The 16,350-nt window shown below is 48.0% G+C and overlaps 1 long non-coding RNA gene across 1 annotated transcript; it reads right to left on the reverse strand.

Moving 5' to 3' along the window:
• Positions 1 to 9,691: 9,691 nt before the first annotated feature.
• Positions 9,692 to 11,576, reverse strand: LOC139604997 (uncharacterized). Its single transcript, XR_011684203.1, has 2 exons — positions 11,467 to 11,576; positions 9,692 to 10,025 (listed from the first exon to the last, which is right to left on the reverse strand). It is a non-coding gene; the product is annotated as an uncharacterized lncRNA (long non-coding RNA).
• Between the last annotated feature and the right edge of the window lie 4,774 nt (positions 11,577 to 16,350).

A 16,350-nucleotide genomic window follows, 5' to 3' on the forward strand; every position in this document is an offset into this window, starting at 1 on the left:
TGCCGCCGCGCCTGCCGCGAGAGAGCGCATCCCCCCTTCCCTCTTGTTCCCTTTGAACCCCCCTCCCCGACTCCGCCACTTTTGCCACCTCCTCTCCCTCTGACTCCTGCGAATCGGGGCGGTATGCTCCTAAAGAGCGACCTGTCTCCTTGATATCGCTGGGAGAAAACCTCATTTCATCAGGGAGTGGAATGGTATCATCTGTGTCTCAGTCGGAGCCTGAAGCCCCTGCACTCTCCGGGGTCTCAGGACGCTTTGGGGTTTCCTTGGGTCTTCGGGATGGTGGGACTGAAGGCAATGACTTTTTCCTTGTCCCCCTTTCTCGGGCACTTTTTCCCCCGGGCCAATCGGGATCAGAGCCAATCTCCATTTCAAACCTTGCTCTCCTCCCTCTGCCCCTGTGGGACTCGCAACAAGTTGTTGCCTGGCTGACCCTCTAAATTGAGTCGAGGTCGCCTCTAACATAATTCTTGCTGAAGACCGCAATTTCAAGGCTGTCTTATCATCATTGGTGGCTAAAAAATATAGGTGTCTATTAACTTCTTGCCAAAAACCTACTTCAAATAACAAACGTGTCTCTGAGTACAGGTAATTACACTGCACCCACAACAATAACTAAGTTTTTTCTTTGGGATCCCCTTAGTGTGTGTGTCTGCCACGCCCTGAAGGTCGGACAGAATCTCTATTTGTTCCTGGGAAAGTGTATCCCCATGTTCTTAATTCTTGACCTTCTTACCGAATTTGTCGTCAGAGCAGTCCGAAGGCTCCTGGTCACTGCCCGCAGATTACACGGAGATGGATTCGGAGGCGCCTTTCCGATTCCAACCCGGGCTGTTCTGCTACGAACTTTCTTCGGCCGAAGTGGAGTGCAATGTTCTCAGTGGCTGCTGCGTCTTCAGACTCTCCTGGCTGCTTTCTGGCTGCTTTCCCGAGGAGTTATCAGTGCTCTCCTGGGAATGAGTCCAGCTCGGGAGCTGCCCACTCGGCACTTCAAGGCTGCCCCTGTGCAAGAGGTGCACACCAGAGCTCACCGTGGCTCAGCGAGTGCCCGCCGGATGCTGCTGGGTCGCCGGTCGCCGCCGGGTAGCCCCCCGGATCACCCACCGGGTGCCCACCCAGGGACGCCAAATGTCGGGTCTGGCTGTCTGTCTCTGCCCGGACACAGGTAGGGTGGTTCTTGGGTGGCACGCACTTCAAAGGACGAGTCTGGACTCTTCAGCTTTTCGATCTTCAGATTGTTTATTGTTTCTTATCTACAAAATTTTCTGTCTGCCCAACAGAGGTCTGATCTGCAAGGCAGCCAAGGGCACTCGTGACCACCCACGGGGCGGTCATGTCTTTTTATACTAAAATCTACGTACATGATATTTACTTTTATTTTCCAATACTTTTCACCCATGTTGGCAAGTACATCTTCACCATAAACCAATCCCCAAGTGCCAACATCACCACAGGAGATGGAAGACAAGAAGAAGAAAGAAGAAGGACGAGACACGCCCTGATCCCTCCATCTTGTCTCCATAACCCCCCTGTACCAAAAACCTTAAAGTTTATATTTCACCCTATAAATGTGTCCCTTTTACACCCTTCACTCTAAAGTGATTCTCATGTGCTCAAACTGCTGTCACTTCTGTGGATGGATCAAAATCAAGCCACCAAGCACTCTTGGCAACATTCCAGGATTTCCGAGACCCCCAAGGGTTCTCCTGGCATCTCTGGACATCGGGAGCGATGTGCTGAGTTCTCACAAACTATTAGAATAGCTGCATGTAAAAAGACAGCACACAGGTGTGAAAGATTTGTACAAGGAAGCTCTTGCCCAGCGTTGGCCTGTCACCAAGGAAAGGTGTAAAACATGCGTATCAACCTGTGAGCAATCGCAGACTGGAGACTGGAGAGACATCCTTTGGAAGATGACCCTCTGCATTTCAGAAAGGGTAAAGGCTTATGGGACGCGTGGCAGGTAGACTATATTGGACCCTTTAAGAAGTCAGGAGTTAAACACTTTGTGCTAGTAGGAGTAGAAATTGTATCTGGGATGGTCCAGGCCAATGCTTTTAAAAGACCTACAGGAGATAATACTGTTAAAGCATTGCAGGGATGGTTTGGAATTTTCCCAAAACCACAGGAAATTCAATCTGATAATGGGTCCCACTTCACTGCTAGAATTGTACAGGATTAGGCAAAAAATGAAGGAATTAAATGGACTTTTCACACCCCTTACTACCCTCAAGCTAACGGGATCGTGGAAAGGACCAATGGTCTTTTGAAATGACTTTTGAAACCAGAGGAGGGAAATTGGGATGTTCGGTTATGGGAAGCTGTGAAAAGTGTGAATGACAGATGGGGGGGTAAATGGGTGTCCCAAAATCACTGTTTTTTTCCCCATAGCTCCAAGCATAATTGCCTCTCTAGGGAGACCAGCTGATTTCAAGATTCCAGCATATTACCCTGGACAACCTGTTCTGGTGGACCTCCCTACTGTAGGGGAACTACCACTAGTGCTAAAACCCCCTCTGAATAAACATGCATGGGTAGCCTCTGATGCTCTAGGGAGAGAGCATTGGATAAATACACACTGGATAATTCCATCATTCTAACTTTTTCTGTCCCTTAGTGGCAGGATTCTGTTGTGTTTACTTTTACAGAAGAACCCTGAGGGACATGAGGATCATCTGAACCATGATAACACTGGTGATACTTTTCTGCATCCTACCACAATTCCGTGGACAGAATCCTGCTGAGTGGTCGTGGTCTGAAGCTACCATCCATCACACTAATGTTCTAGGATCATATCCCAAGGGTCACCACCTGAACCTAGAGCCTATAGTGCTGCATGACTCTGAGATATATCGCCCAAGTGAGTGGGGATGGGATCAGAAGGACTGGACTAGAGCCCTAACTGGAACAATTGGTGAGTCGATTGTGGTAGCGTGCAGAAAAGTGGAAGGATCTCTCTATGAGAAAGCCACCTCCATTGCAGGTGCTGGAAATTTTTTAGAACCAGATGGAAAAAACTATTTGCACATCCCTACAGCAGAACTGTGTCCTACGACAAAGTGGGAGTGTACCAAACAAATTCCCCTCACTCTGTGCTGCTGGCAGGAGTATGTTGGTAACTACACTTTAGGCCCCAGAACCAACAATGCAATTACAAAGGATTGTAGAAATTAATCAACTGACTGCTGGCATAATTTTACTTTAGCCAAACCAACTTATGTGACACGCCGTTGGCAAAATAACTTGACAAATCCATTAATTTTAAAAGGCCTAGTTTACAAACTTAAGATAAATGCTATAACAAAGTCCACACTGAGTACAGTAGTCACACCCCAGTGGGTAGAAAGGACTGAGAGCACCCTTAGTCAACTTGATACTGAATGGCCTTGGTCCCAGGCTTTTGTTCATTTTTCCAGATCCACAGGAAACGTGAGGGATTTAAACCTATCAACTGTCATTATGCATGAAAATCAGATATACACTAGGCAGGAATGGGAAAACCAAAAAACCTGGCAGCTTCAAGGGATAGTGGGGAAAAAAATTAGTATAGGATCCGAATGATTAATGGAACTACCCTTAGTAACGCAACCTCAATCGGTGTTTTGACAGATCAAACAAATAAGCATGAAAAGGTTTGTACGCACCCAAGCTTACAGGATTGTTGGCACAATTTTACATTGGCACAAACCATAGAAGTGGTTTGTCTTTGGTCCAAAAAATGTAGGCCTGTAGGGCCTACATTTTAAGTTTATAGTAAATGCTATAGCCCAACTTGTTACAATTTACACCACCACCACTCCAGCCCAACCACCGCTTATGCTTAGCCCAAGAATTTTTGAAAATGGACCAGATATAATTAGGAAAACAGGACAACAACAAATACTGTTCAATCCAGCATGGTTCTCTTAAACAAGTCAAATTGCTGATGCAAAGTAATGTCTCAGAAATTCAGCCGGCCTGTTCACCTTTTTTGCAAACTTCCTTTGAGGGTTGGATGACCTGGTTGCAAAAGCGGAACTCTTTTAAAAGACGGACGCTAAGAGACATAACTGGTGTTGTGGGAACAGGATTGGGAATTCTAAAGAGTATTGATTCAGAAGTATTAATGAATAAAATTGGCTGCTACAACTAGAGATTTGACCAAATTACAACAACCACTGCAGTCATTGGCTTTAGGAACACACCAGTGGCTGCTATCAAACATTTTGCCAAATTGGGAAAAGGTAAATGTAAATGACCACAAATTGGTAATTGATACACTCGGTGCTACACAAAACAACATTTCTTTGGCTCTCAGCTGTATCCAGGCACAATTGTGGATGCAGTCAGTTGCTGCCTCAATGATAAGAGAAGGTGAAGAAGGCACTTTTCCTACTGAAATTGGGAAAATAATTTGGGACAGTGCCACTGATTTTGAAAGAGAATTCCAATCCTGGTGGAACCTGGTGAATTTTACTTACAATCCCATTACAAACATAGCCATGGCTTTTGTGTTAACCATATGTAATGCCTCAGTGCATTTGATATTTCCTATGATTGCATTAGGGCTGAATCATGATGGAGCTGTTCTCTATCCTTATGAGCATTGGGAATGGGCCCGTCAAATTGGTGAGAAATGGCAAAATGTTAATTTAGAATCTTGTCTTGTCCGAGAACAACAAGGATTCATCTGTGAAAGCAATGCAATCATAGCTCAAGACATTTGTTTAGACACAGAGCAAAATATCTGTCATTTTGAAATTCATCCTAATGAGACTTCTGAAACAGTCCTTATATATATAGGCAATAGATGTGCATGCTTCAGACCTGCTTGTGATTTTGTATTTGTAGAGAATGTTGTAGTAGATACTAAAAATTATTCAAATTTTTGTGCTTGTAACTTTACCAAGATTACAGGATGTGATTTCTTTTATGAAGCTCCAGTTACCTCTCACTACCTATTGCAATCCAACTACACACTGATTCACAAACTGATGCCTACTCCTATTGGGATGGATCTCACTTTGGTAAGACAACTGCTGCTCCATCGAGACTTAGTTGAAATCCTTGAGAAGATTGAGAAAAACGCACAGAAAGCCCTGGTGACTGTTCATCACAATGTGAGACAGATACCCCGTGTCATGGAAAGGGTGGAGAAAGATGCCGAGCACAGGGGGTGGGATACTCTTTTAGGTGGTCTCCTACTGCCACGGGTGTCCTGAGCAGTCTGTGTCATCCCATTGTTATCCTTTTGATACCAAATCTGTTTGGTTTTATTTTATCAGCAGTCCCATTCGTTATGAATTGGAGCATGAAACAGCTGACAAGATTGACATCTATAGTTAATGCAAACAACTTGGCTGATGTCCCATGCACTGTGAACATCCCCAAGACTTTGACACAAGGCAATTATGAATGAAGCATATGTGTTTTGGAATAATCCTAATTTCCATTTATGATTTTGTGGGAATTACTTTTGATTTTTAGTGAATTGGTTTAGAAAATCATTTTAAAGTTAGTGCTTATATTATGATTTGTTTATTGCTTTTGCTTTTGATATTTGTGATTTGTTTTGACCATTTGAGAATGGTTATAAAAATAATACTATTTTAATTAATTAAGCATTTGAAAATAGTTATAAAATTGATACTGTTGTGATCAATATTAATTATGTTTGTTTATTGTCTCTCTTTTTTTTTTCCCTCTTCTTCCTATCCTTTCTTTTCCTCCTTTCTCTCTCTCTCTCTCTGTCATGCTGTCCCTATTTTTCCGGGTTCTACTACCAACGTACAGCGAGTCATGAAGACCTATCAGCGACACTCCAGAGCCCTGCTGATGACGATCCCTTCAAGACAATTGTGAGTCACGGGGTCGTGTAAGAGTCTGTCTGAAATATCCCTCATCTGCCTCACGGTCGTCATTGGGGACCACTGAAAATCTCGGGCTTTGTAGGAGAAAGTTACACAAGCCAAAGGCTTCGAGACCTGAGAGCACAATGTTAGGTTATTGTTTTCACAGGTGTTGTTTGCTGTATGCTACACTGAGCCCAATGAGAAGAAGAAGGAAGCACCGTGCCCTTTTTGCAACAACAGCCTTGGGAGCTGTCCCACCTCTCGGCCTGGCTGGATTCTCCTGAGTTCTGGGTGGTCCCCCACAGAAGACCCTCACCTGTTTTACAACCACTGTGACAGACAGACTGAGATGTAAGGAACCTCTCCATCAAAGACCGAGACATGAAACCCCCATGTGAAAAGGCCCCTCTGCTCCTTCCAAGGACTGGGACTGAAACCCCCAGCCCGGGGCAGGTGTGTGGGGGAGGCAAGCTGACCAAAGCGAGATGTTTGCCTGCAGGTTGTGACCGCTGGACCAAGAAGACAATGGCTCTCATTTACTGCTGAGAACATGGACTACCTGTTACATCTATTCTTTATTGTATCTGTTTTCCCCCCTCCCTCACAATTTCCAATAGAGTTATCATAATAAAAACCTCTGAGTTAGCCAGAGATTTCAAGATCTCCCCGACATAACAGGCGGATCCTCGACTGGACTGGACCAAAGGACTTCGTCTCTATGTTTGGTAGCTCTATCCCCCTCTTTCTCTCTCTCTCTCTTTTGTCTCTCTCTTCCTCTATCTTTTTCTCTCCCTTAATCCCTCTCTCACATTTTGCAGTGGTCATTCAATAAAGGTGCATTTGTTTCGATTATCATTGCAAACCCCCTTGTACCGTGTTGGTTCTTTTTGCACCCTGAGATCAAATCCACAAATCATCACGAAACCCGTCTGTTAGGACAGATCGTGACACCCCCCGAAGAACCCTCCCCAAATTCCCCCCCAAAGCCCCCCCAGCACCTCCAGACCCCGCTAAAACCCCCTCAAGTTCCCCCCAGACCCTCCCCAAATCCCTCCAAACGTCCTCAAGACCCCTCCCCAAATTCCCCTCACGACCCCTCCAGGACCCCTCACCTGTTCCTGCGCCTCCTCAGCAGCTCCCGGAGCCCCCCGTCCTCTCCCAGCGCCTCCCCTGCTCTCTCCAGCGCCTCCCGCAGGACCCGCCCGAGCCCGGGGTGGCTCCCGGGGGTCCCCGAGGGGGTCCCGGGGGGCGGAGGAGGTGGAAGGGGGGCGCCCGCTCCATGCCCGGCCCCGGGGTCAGGGGGCGCCGCTTCAGGCTCGGCTCTGATTGGCTGGAGCGGCGCGGGGAGGGCAGGAGTTGCAATGGAAAGACGCCCGGTGATTGGTTGTTTTCATAGAGGGCGTGGTGATTGACAGGAGAGGGGCAGGAGAGGCGGGCTTTGCTGAGGAGAGGTGCGCGATGATTGGTTAGTTCAGCTCGAGAGAGGCGGGCATTACTGAGGGGAGACCTGCGGTGATTGGTTGGTTCGGCACATCAGAGGCGGGCGTATCTGACGGGAGGTGTGCGGTGATTGGTTGGATTGGCGCACGGGGAGGCCGGTGTTCCTGAGGGGAGGTGATTGGATGGTTTGGGGCGGGGCGTCCGCTATTGGCTGGGAAAAGTCCGGGATTTTTAAGAGAACATTCCCGGTTTTCTGGGGAAAACCTCTCAGATTATTAAGGAAAAATTCCCGTTTTTTGAAGGAGAAACATTCCCTGATTTTTTGATGCCACATGACCCCAAATAACCCAAATAACCCCAAAACACTCGAAATAAACCCCAAATAACCCTAAAAAACCCCAAACAATACCTAAAAGTCTGCCAAATAACCCTAAACAAATCCAAATAACCCCAAAAAACAAAAAAAAAACTCCCCTCAAATTAAAATAAAAACCCCAAAATGATTTCAAGTACACCTAAAAAAAAAACATATACACCAACATAAACCCCAAGAACCTCAAATAATTCCAAATAAGCCCAAATTAACCCAAATAACCCAAAATAATTCCAAAGAACCCCAAATAAATAGAAATAAACCAAGTAAAACCCAAGATAAACCCCAAATAGTCCATAAATACCATAAATAAACCCCAAACAAACCCTAAATAAACCCAAATAAACCCCAAGTAAGCCCAGTTCCTCCCGTCCCCACGCCATAACAGATCCCGACCAATCAGAATGCGCAGTACTGATGACGATCTAATTGCTGGGCAGAAACTCAGAGCACCGGCCCCGCTCAGCGATTTTCAGCGAATCCGCGCCCGGCCCGACTCTGACTCATCACTTGCCAGGCACAGTCAAGGCCTCTCACTGCGTTCAATAATCAGAGACTGCGCGGGGTAATTTCCAGCCAATCAGAGCGTGTCTCGCTGATGACTCATCAGTTGCGAGGAGCGGAATTTGGGGACCGGGGGAAGGTGACCCTGAGGATGGGCTGGGGGCCCCAAATTCATCCAAAACGGGGTCGGGACCCCAAAACGGAGCAGGAGGGGCCTGGAGCCCCCAAAACCAAACACAGGGGAGGGGACTGGGGGAACGATTGGAAAGGGGAAGGAGAGAGGGGAAAAGAGGGGGGTGGGACCCCCAAATTGAGCTGAGAAGGGGATGGGACACCCTAAATTGAGCTGGAAGGGGGGTGGGACCCCCAAACAGGATGAAGCCAATTTTGCTCCTGGAATATGTAAAATAGTTTATGGATATGCAAAAAGTCTATGAATATGCAACAGGCTGATGTCATGGGAGACAAGGACCATCCAGCAAAGGTTGTTATGGCCACTGAGACCTCCGAGTTATTTCCGGGGACACCCCTTAATTAATCTGGTTTTAATTCCATCAGTCTGTTGCATATTCATAGACCCTCATGCATATCGACAAACTCATCTACATATTTCAGGAACTATTTTACATGTCCCGTCTTTGGGAGTGTCTCCCCATTTCAGGAGCCTCTACTGAAATGGAAAATGTAAACCTCCTCCCTTAGAAGACGAAGAAGAAGAAGAAGAAAAGAAGAAGAAGAAGAAGAAGGAGAAGGAGAAGGAGAAGGAGAAGGAGAAGGAGAAGAAAAGCTGAAATTTTGGGAATCCAGTGGGAAAATGGCTGATCCTCTGGGAATCCATTTCTTACCCCCCAAAGACAGGGCAAAGGCAGGGCGGTGGGGTTTTTATAGGGTATCCCAAGGGTGGAGTTGGGGTTTGGGTCAGGGGAGGAGTTCTTAGCAACACAAGAAGGATGAGATCAAATTCCTGCCTCTTAGCAACAGCAGCATTCCACACAGAACGTGTCCCCAAATCCTAAATTTCCTCTAAAACAACTGAGAAATTATGGAACTGCAGATATATTCGATCAATTTCCTTCATCTAACCCAGTTTGGAGAGTTTTTCAAGGATGAAGGTGAAGCAGAGGAAAATTAAGGCCAAACCAAAGGGCTAAGCAGCCAGGTGTGTTCCCAACATGGATCACAGGGAATGTGCGTGACCAGGGCTGTGCCCAAAGTGCCTCCTCCAGTGGGGGATGGAGCTGGAGCAGCACACAAAGCTCTGCCCACACTCGGGGCACTCGCAGGGCTTCCCTTACCGGTGCCTCCGTTGGTGTTGGGTCAAGTTAGAGCTGCTGGAGAAGCTCTTCCCACACTGGGGACACTCGTAGGGCCTCTCCCCTGTGTGGATGCGCCGGTGTGTGATGAGGGTGGAGTTGTGCTTGAATCCCTTCCCACAGTCAGGGCACTGGAAGGGCCTCTCCTCTCTGTGAATCCGATAGTGCAGGAGGAGATGGGAGCTGGTCTGAATCTCTTCCCACACTCCCCACACTCGTAGGGCCGTTCCCCAGTGTGGATCCTCTGGTGCACAATCAGGTCGCAGTTCCACCTGAAGCTCTTCCCAATCTCCACGCATGTGTGGGGCTTCTCCCCATCATGGAGCTGCTCATGGAGCACCAGCTCCGAGCTCTGGCTCCATCTCCGGCCGCCTTCCCGGCCCAGGCTGGCTCTTTCCCCCTCACATCCCCGCCATCTGCGTTTGCAGCCCCTCCTCGTGCGGCAGCTCCGGGCCTTTTCCTCCCCGTTGGCTTCCTGCGCCGTGGAGCCGCTCAAAACGGCCTCTGCCACCAGGTTCTGCCGCGGGCATTTGTCCTCCCTGCTCTCCATGCTCAGCTCCTGCTCTGGGGGAGGAAGGACAAGGACAGCATGGGATTTGCCTCCGTGCCACAGGCAAGGGCAAGGAGATCCCCCCAGGGCTGAGCTGCAGCCGGGGGCCCTGCTGGGCTGGGAGATGGAGCAGCACAGAGGGGAAAGGGGCACTCATCGCCAGCTCGGGGCTGTGCACAAATCACAAACAGGACGGGACTGCTAGGAACGTGTCTTGAGCTGTTTTATTTCCCAGCATCTGTCTCATTACTTGGTTATGACAATGGGAAGATGCCAGTAGCTCACATCACAGGTAGCAGACAAAGAACTTCATGTTAAAACTTACTTTAAAAGGTTTTTGACCAATCACGCAAAGCAAAGCCATACTGACAGTAGTTCTATCCAAGCACTATAAGCACATTGACGGTTAAAACAATGCTCCCTTATTTCAAATACAATACCTGCTTGTAAGCCTTAAAACACAATGCACAGAGCTCCATTATTAAGCTTGGAACTTCCTAATATCTTTCTAGATACACTTTTCTGCAGGTTCGGGAGTTATTCTAGATAAGTGTTAATGCACAGACCATTGTTCTATTTCTCCCTACTTTCTACTTATATAACTTTTCTGCTGACCAATCTTACGGTTACTGCAAAGCTCTAATCAGTTCTACTGTCTCTGAGGCTTGTCTTTTGAAGCTTTTCCAAAACCCTGTGATTTTAAGCATTCAACAGACACTGATTTCCCCCTCACCTGCCTCAGTGACCCAGGGAATCTTCCTCTTCCTCGCAGCCTCCCAAGTGTTGGCAAGGGGAAATCCTGGTTTGGGGAAAACAAGGGATGAGCACGTTGAGTTTGATGGTTCCTCTGCCCGAGTCCATCTCTACAAGTCAGCGGCCATCTGGGCTCCAGAAAAACCTCCCAAACACCAAGATTCAGCCCTGAAAAAGCCACCCAGGAGTTCCCTGTCCCTGGTCCCTCCCCTCTGGTGTTCGGGGGTTCCACCCTGTCCCAGCTACTGGGGGTCACGCTTGGATTGGGGATCCCCCTTCTCCTCGGTGCCCGCCCTGCCCAGGCTGCTGGCAGTCCCAGCAATCCCAAAAGCTCCCCCCACTTTGCTCTCCCCATTTCGGGATGCCGGGGCTGTTTGGGCTCCCAGGCTCCCTTCTCCCCTCATTCTCTGCTCTGGGCTGCAGCGGCTCCAAGGAGTCCCCCCTGCCCCTCTCCAGGCTCTTGAGGCTCCCACCAATGGCGGCGCTCCCCCCTCTCTGGGCTCCCCACTTTGGCCTCCTGGGCCACACAGGGCTCTGCTCCTCCAGGCTGCCTCTGCTGGCAGCCGCCACCGCCACCCCCCGATGTCCCCCCAAGGGGCCTTTTCCGCTCAGCCTTGGACTTCTTCATTCTCCAAAATCCCCCCAAAAACCCAATCCAGGGACCCTCTGGATATCTGGGCCGAGCTCCCCCTCCCCGCTCACCGGAGCCATGGGGGGGGCGATGATCCCACAGGTGGGGGCTGCGAATTCAGGCAGGAATCGAAGGCGTGGTTCCCTCAGTTCAGCCTTGATCCGCTTTTGTTCCTCCTCTTCCATCCCTCCTCCGCCTGCTCCTCCCCCCTAGCCCCACCTCCTTTTCCCCCTTCATCCCTGCCCTTCCCTCCTTCCTCCTCCCCCAGCAGCAGCCACACCCTCGGTGCCCGTTCCCGCAGCCCTCGCAGCCCACGGCAGGAGCGGGGATGGAGCCGGGACGGGTCGGGATGGGCAGCGCGGGGCTCTCGGCTGCTCCCAGCCGCTGCGGGCGGGGGGAACCCGGCCCGGGCCAAAGGAGAGGCAAACTGGGCAAACTGGGGGCTGCACATCCAAACTGGGCCTTGCTGGGGACCCTGCCTGGCCACTGCCAGCCCTTGGGGCTCCTCCCGGCACATCCGCCAGGGGGGAACGCACACAGGGCTGGGGGATCCCAGCAGCGGCAGCACTGCCAGGGACTGGGCTGCACTGGGACCGTACTGGGAGTGACTGGGGCTGTACTGGGCTTGTACTGACATCATACTGGGATCATACTGGGAGTGACTGGGACTGTACTGGGCTTGTACTGACATCATACTGGGATCATACTGCCATGCCAGGGCACACTGTGATTGCACTAATGGAGAGTGGGATCATACTGGGATCATACTGGGATTGTACTGGGAGTGAGTAGGAGCCTGCAGGGGGCAACTCAGACCATGTTAGGGGCAAATGGGATATACTGGGAGTGACTGGGAGTCACTGTGAGCAACTGGGAACATACTAGGACCAACTGAAAGGAACTGGGTGCATACTGGGGGTGATTGGAAACTGCTGGGCTTACACGGGGATGAACTGGGATCATGGCTGGAGGTGACTGGGATCATACTGGCAGTGAATGCCACTACACTGAGGCTGACTGGGAGTGCTTGGGAGCAAATGGGATCATACTGGAAGGAACTGGAAAGATGCTAGAGATAACTGGGGTACACTGGGATATACTGGGAGCGACTGGAAGGAAAGTGAGGGTGAAAGAGAGCAACTGGAACCATGTAGCGCAAAACTGGTTTATTCTGGCAGAGACTGGGAGCACACTGGGCTCATCTCTGGATCATACCGGGAGTGACTGGACTAATACTGGGAGTGACTGAGTGTCACAGTGAGCACACCCTGCACAGCATCCCCCATACTGGGCCTGACTGGGAGCCACTGGGAGCAAATGGCATCATACTGGGACTCACTGAGTTGATTGAGGAAGCAACTGGAACCATGCTGGCGGCAGCTGGGACAATACTGGGAGAGACTGGAAGTAAGTGGGATTATAATTGTGAAAAGTGCATATTTTGTGATTGGGTTTTCGCAAATATGAAAATGAATATTATACATCTTGTGTTAGAAACTAATGCTGTATTAATTCTCTTAAGAAGTGGGTTAAATACAGTTTTTAGTTATTACAAAATATTAAAATAGAAACTATGCTTGGTAAGAGACTTTCTTTAAAGAAAGGACTTGCAGCGAGATAGCAGCCCCAGGACACCTAAATCATTCAGAGAAAAAGAATTTATTGCCCTCTTATCAGAAGAAATGAACTTCTTCCCGCCTCAAAGGCGCTGTTAGGATTCAGAGGAAGAAGGTGGCACTGACCAGAATCCCATGTTTGAATGGAATTTATGCATCATGTATGAAGTGTACGAATATGCAACAGGCTATTGTTTTTAAGGGTTAATCCTTTGTTAACAGGTGTCCTTTTTAGGGCTTGTGCTGCCCAGAAAAAGGTACCCGGACTCCATAACACTTTGTATTTGTTGTCTCATATTGTCCTAATTCAAATTGTCCAAATTTTTATTACTCTAATAGTATTACTATTATGATAATTATTTTATTACTATTAAACTTTTAAAATTTTAAAAACAAGTGATTGGCGTTTTTCACAATTTGGTAGCAGAGGATGGTTACCAACACCTCGCTGCCGGTGCTTCAGGAGAGTCAGAGTGGGGAAGGTGCCCCCTGCCCTCTTCGGCAGCCTCGCTCTGTTTGCCCTGGGGTGACCGACAGACGCAGGTTATGGTGGACAAAAGGAGACAATAAAACAAAGACAAGGGAAAAAGGCTCCCTACAACCATGGCAATTGGCCCCCTAAGAGTAGTAATGTGCACGAAGAACATGGGAAGGAAAAGGGATTGGTAAGTATTTCTCAGGGGGGATGAATGTGAGTGAATGAGAGGCGGGCTGGTTGTGCCAGACCTGCCAAGTGAGTGCTGGAGTCTCCCATGCTGCGTTTCTGACTTTCCGCGGTAAGTGGCTGTCGCAGACATCTTTCATAAAAAATCCTTTCTTAGGATTTTTCCTTCTGAGAAGCTGCAGTTTCAGTAACCAAAGTAAACAATGTTTATCTGCTGCTGTGGAATGCAACAGGTGGACCCGTGATTGGTCTCCTGTGGGTGTTTGGATTTCTTGACCACTCATGGCAGAGCTGGCTCTTGCTCTCTGTCTGAGACACAGATCTTTGTTATTCGTTCTTTTCTATTCTTAGCTTAGCTAGCTTCTCAAGAAACCTTTTCCTTTCTATTGCTTTTTAGTATAGTCTAATGTAACATATATCATAAAATAATAAATCAAGCCTTCTGATCATGGAGTCAACATTCTCGTCTCTTCTTCATCCTGAAAACCCTTGTGACTACAGTCACAAGTGGCCAGTAAAGAGACAAAGTGAATGTTAAAAGGAGTGAGAGAATCCCCCGGGGTAACTGGGACTGGGTCTCAGAGAGGGGCTGGACCCCTCGGAGGAAGGGAGCAGAGGAGTTTCCTAGCCCAATCCACTAGCAAATGGGACAAAAGGGGCTCCTAAAAACCTGCTGGGCTGAGGGATTAATATTCCAAGAGCATTCAGGGTAAAGCAAAATTCTGCTGGATTGAGGATATGCTCAAGAGCATTTGGGATTGGACAACACAGGTGGATTGAGAAATAAAAAAATGCCCAAGTGTTGGGGAAGATGAAACAGGAAAGCCTTATAAATATGATTGTCTGGCAAAAGATTTTGACAATATAGAAACTATAAGCAAGATTGAAATCAAAGCAAGCTTTGAGATACCTCAGTTACTGAACAACTGGAAAACAGTGGTGTGGCTGGCTGAAGGTAATCCCCTTTTGATGGAACAATTCCCACTGCTTGCAGACAGATCCAAGGGTCAGAGCAGATCCTGCCAGCTTGGCAGAAGGGGTCCAAAGAGGAGTTTTTACGGTTTAAAATGTAACACAGTGTGGTAATGTAATGATTCTTATAGGCTGTATGTAAATGCTATAGGACGTGCATCTTGTACTAGATTGGCTAGTGAGAATCAGAATATTCAACACAGAAGATTTATTGAATTGTAATGGGAACCTCACTCTCTTACACTTTTACCCTCTTACTCTCTCACCCTCTCATCCTCTCTACCCCTCTCTTCTCTCGGGCCTGCTCCAGCTGTGCCTGGCAGCTCCAAGCAGGGCCCTGCACCCGGGCCCTTTGCAATAAACCGCAAGTTCCAGGGCCTGGCTGCAGAGATCTCTCGTCTCCGTCCGTCCCGACCGTCCTACCCCCCGACGCTCCTACACCCAAGAGCATCTGGGGTTGGCCAACACAGCTGGGTTGAGGAAAATCCAATAGCACCAGGACTGGCCAGAAATACCTAAAATTGTAATAGGTGATGTGAAAGTAAAAGGTACCTTATTGTTGTTGTGTGTGTGAGAGTGAGTCACACACAAAATCAGCCTCAGCTTCCCGGGCAGGTGGGAAGGGGGGGCTGTGGAAAGAGGTGTGTGTGACCTGCAAATAAGCCATTGTTCTCCTGGGCATGTGGGGGCTGTGACAGAGCATGTGTGTGACTGCAAACGGGCCATTGTCCCCCCGGGCCTGTGAGGGGGCCGTAGCTGAAGAGTGTGAGTGACACAAATCAGCCTCACAGGTGAACGGGCACCGGAGGCAGCAGAGTCAGGGCCCTCCCAGGAGGCCGGGAGATACTGAGACCCAGAGGCCAACGCCAAGGGGAGGGGGCCACAGGGAGCCGCGATTCTCTGTCAACAGGGATCCACTTTGTGTCCTGAGCGTGTGAAAGAATGTGTGGAAGTGAATGAGAAATAGAAGCGAGTGAATGTAGACAAATGAAAGTATATGTAATGTAGATTGTGTATTTTAAGCTTCACTATATCTCCTTGGAGAAAGGTGGATTGCACTGAAAGTAGTGTGAGAAAAAGGTTTTTTATTTTTAAGTGTGTAGTTGAAAGAAAAGTGGTATTTCGGTTGTTAGTGAAAGTGAAAAACAGAGGCAGATGATGAATAGATAAGATCTTGAAAAATGAGACAGAAAACCAGAAAGTTGGATTACAGGGGGAAAAAAAGAAAAAAAAATAGCCCTTTGGGAGTTATGTTAGGTAACAGAGATACAACTCCTTGCAAAAGGAGAAAGTACAGGGTATGTAGTAGTTGATGGGAACAACATGCAAACTATGGAAAAAGGGAAATTAACCTTAAACTAGTAAGCTCAAACTCGTGAATTATATACTTTAAAAAGAGCACTAGAATATTTAACACAAAATAAAGGAACCATATATACTGATTGAAGGTATGCCTTTAGCGTAGTACATACCTTTAAAAATTTGGAAAGGAAAAAGATTACTTAATTCAAGAGGAAAAGGTTTAGTACATGAGGAACTTATTTCAGAGGTTTTAGAGGCATTAAAATTACCTAATAGACATAGCTATAGTACATATTAAGGAACCCCAAAAGGGAAAGACCCCAGAAATAAGAGGAAATAATTTGGCAGATGACGAAGCCAAGGATACAGCAGAAAGTGGAGCTGAGTGAGTTATGTTAATA

Source organism: Agelaius tricolor, unplaced genomic scaffold (assembly GCF_023055355.1).
Source record: "Agelaius tricolor isolate 1412-34295 unplaced genomic scaffold, bAgeTri1.0.p SCAF_57, whole genome shotgun sequence".
Lineage (NCBI taxonomy): Eukaryota > Metazoa > Chordata > Aves > Passeriformes > Icteridae > Agelaius > Agelaius tricolor.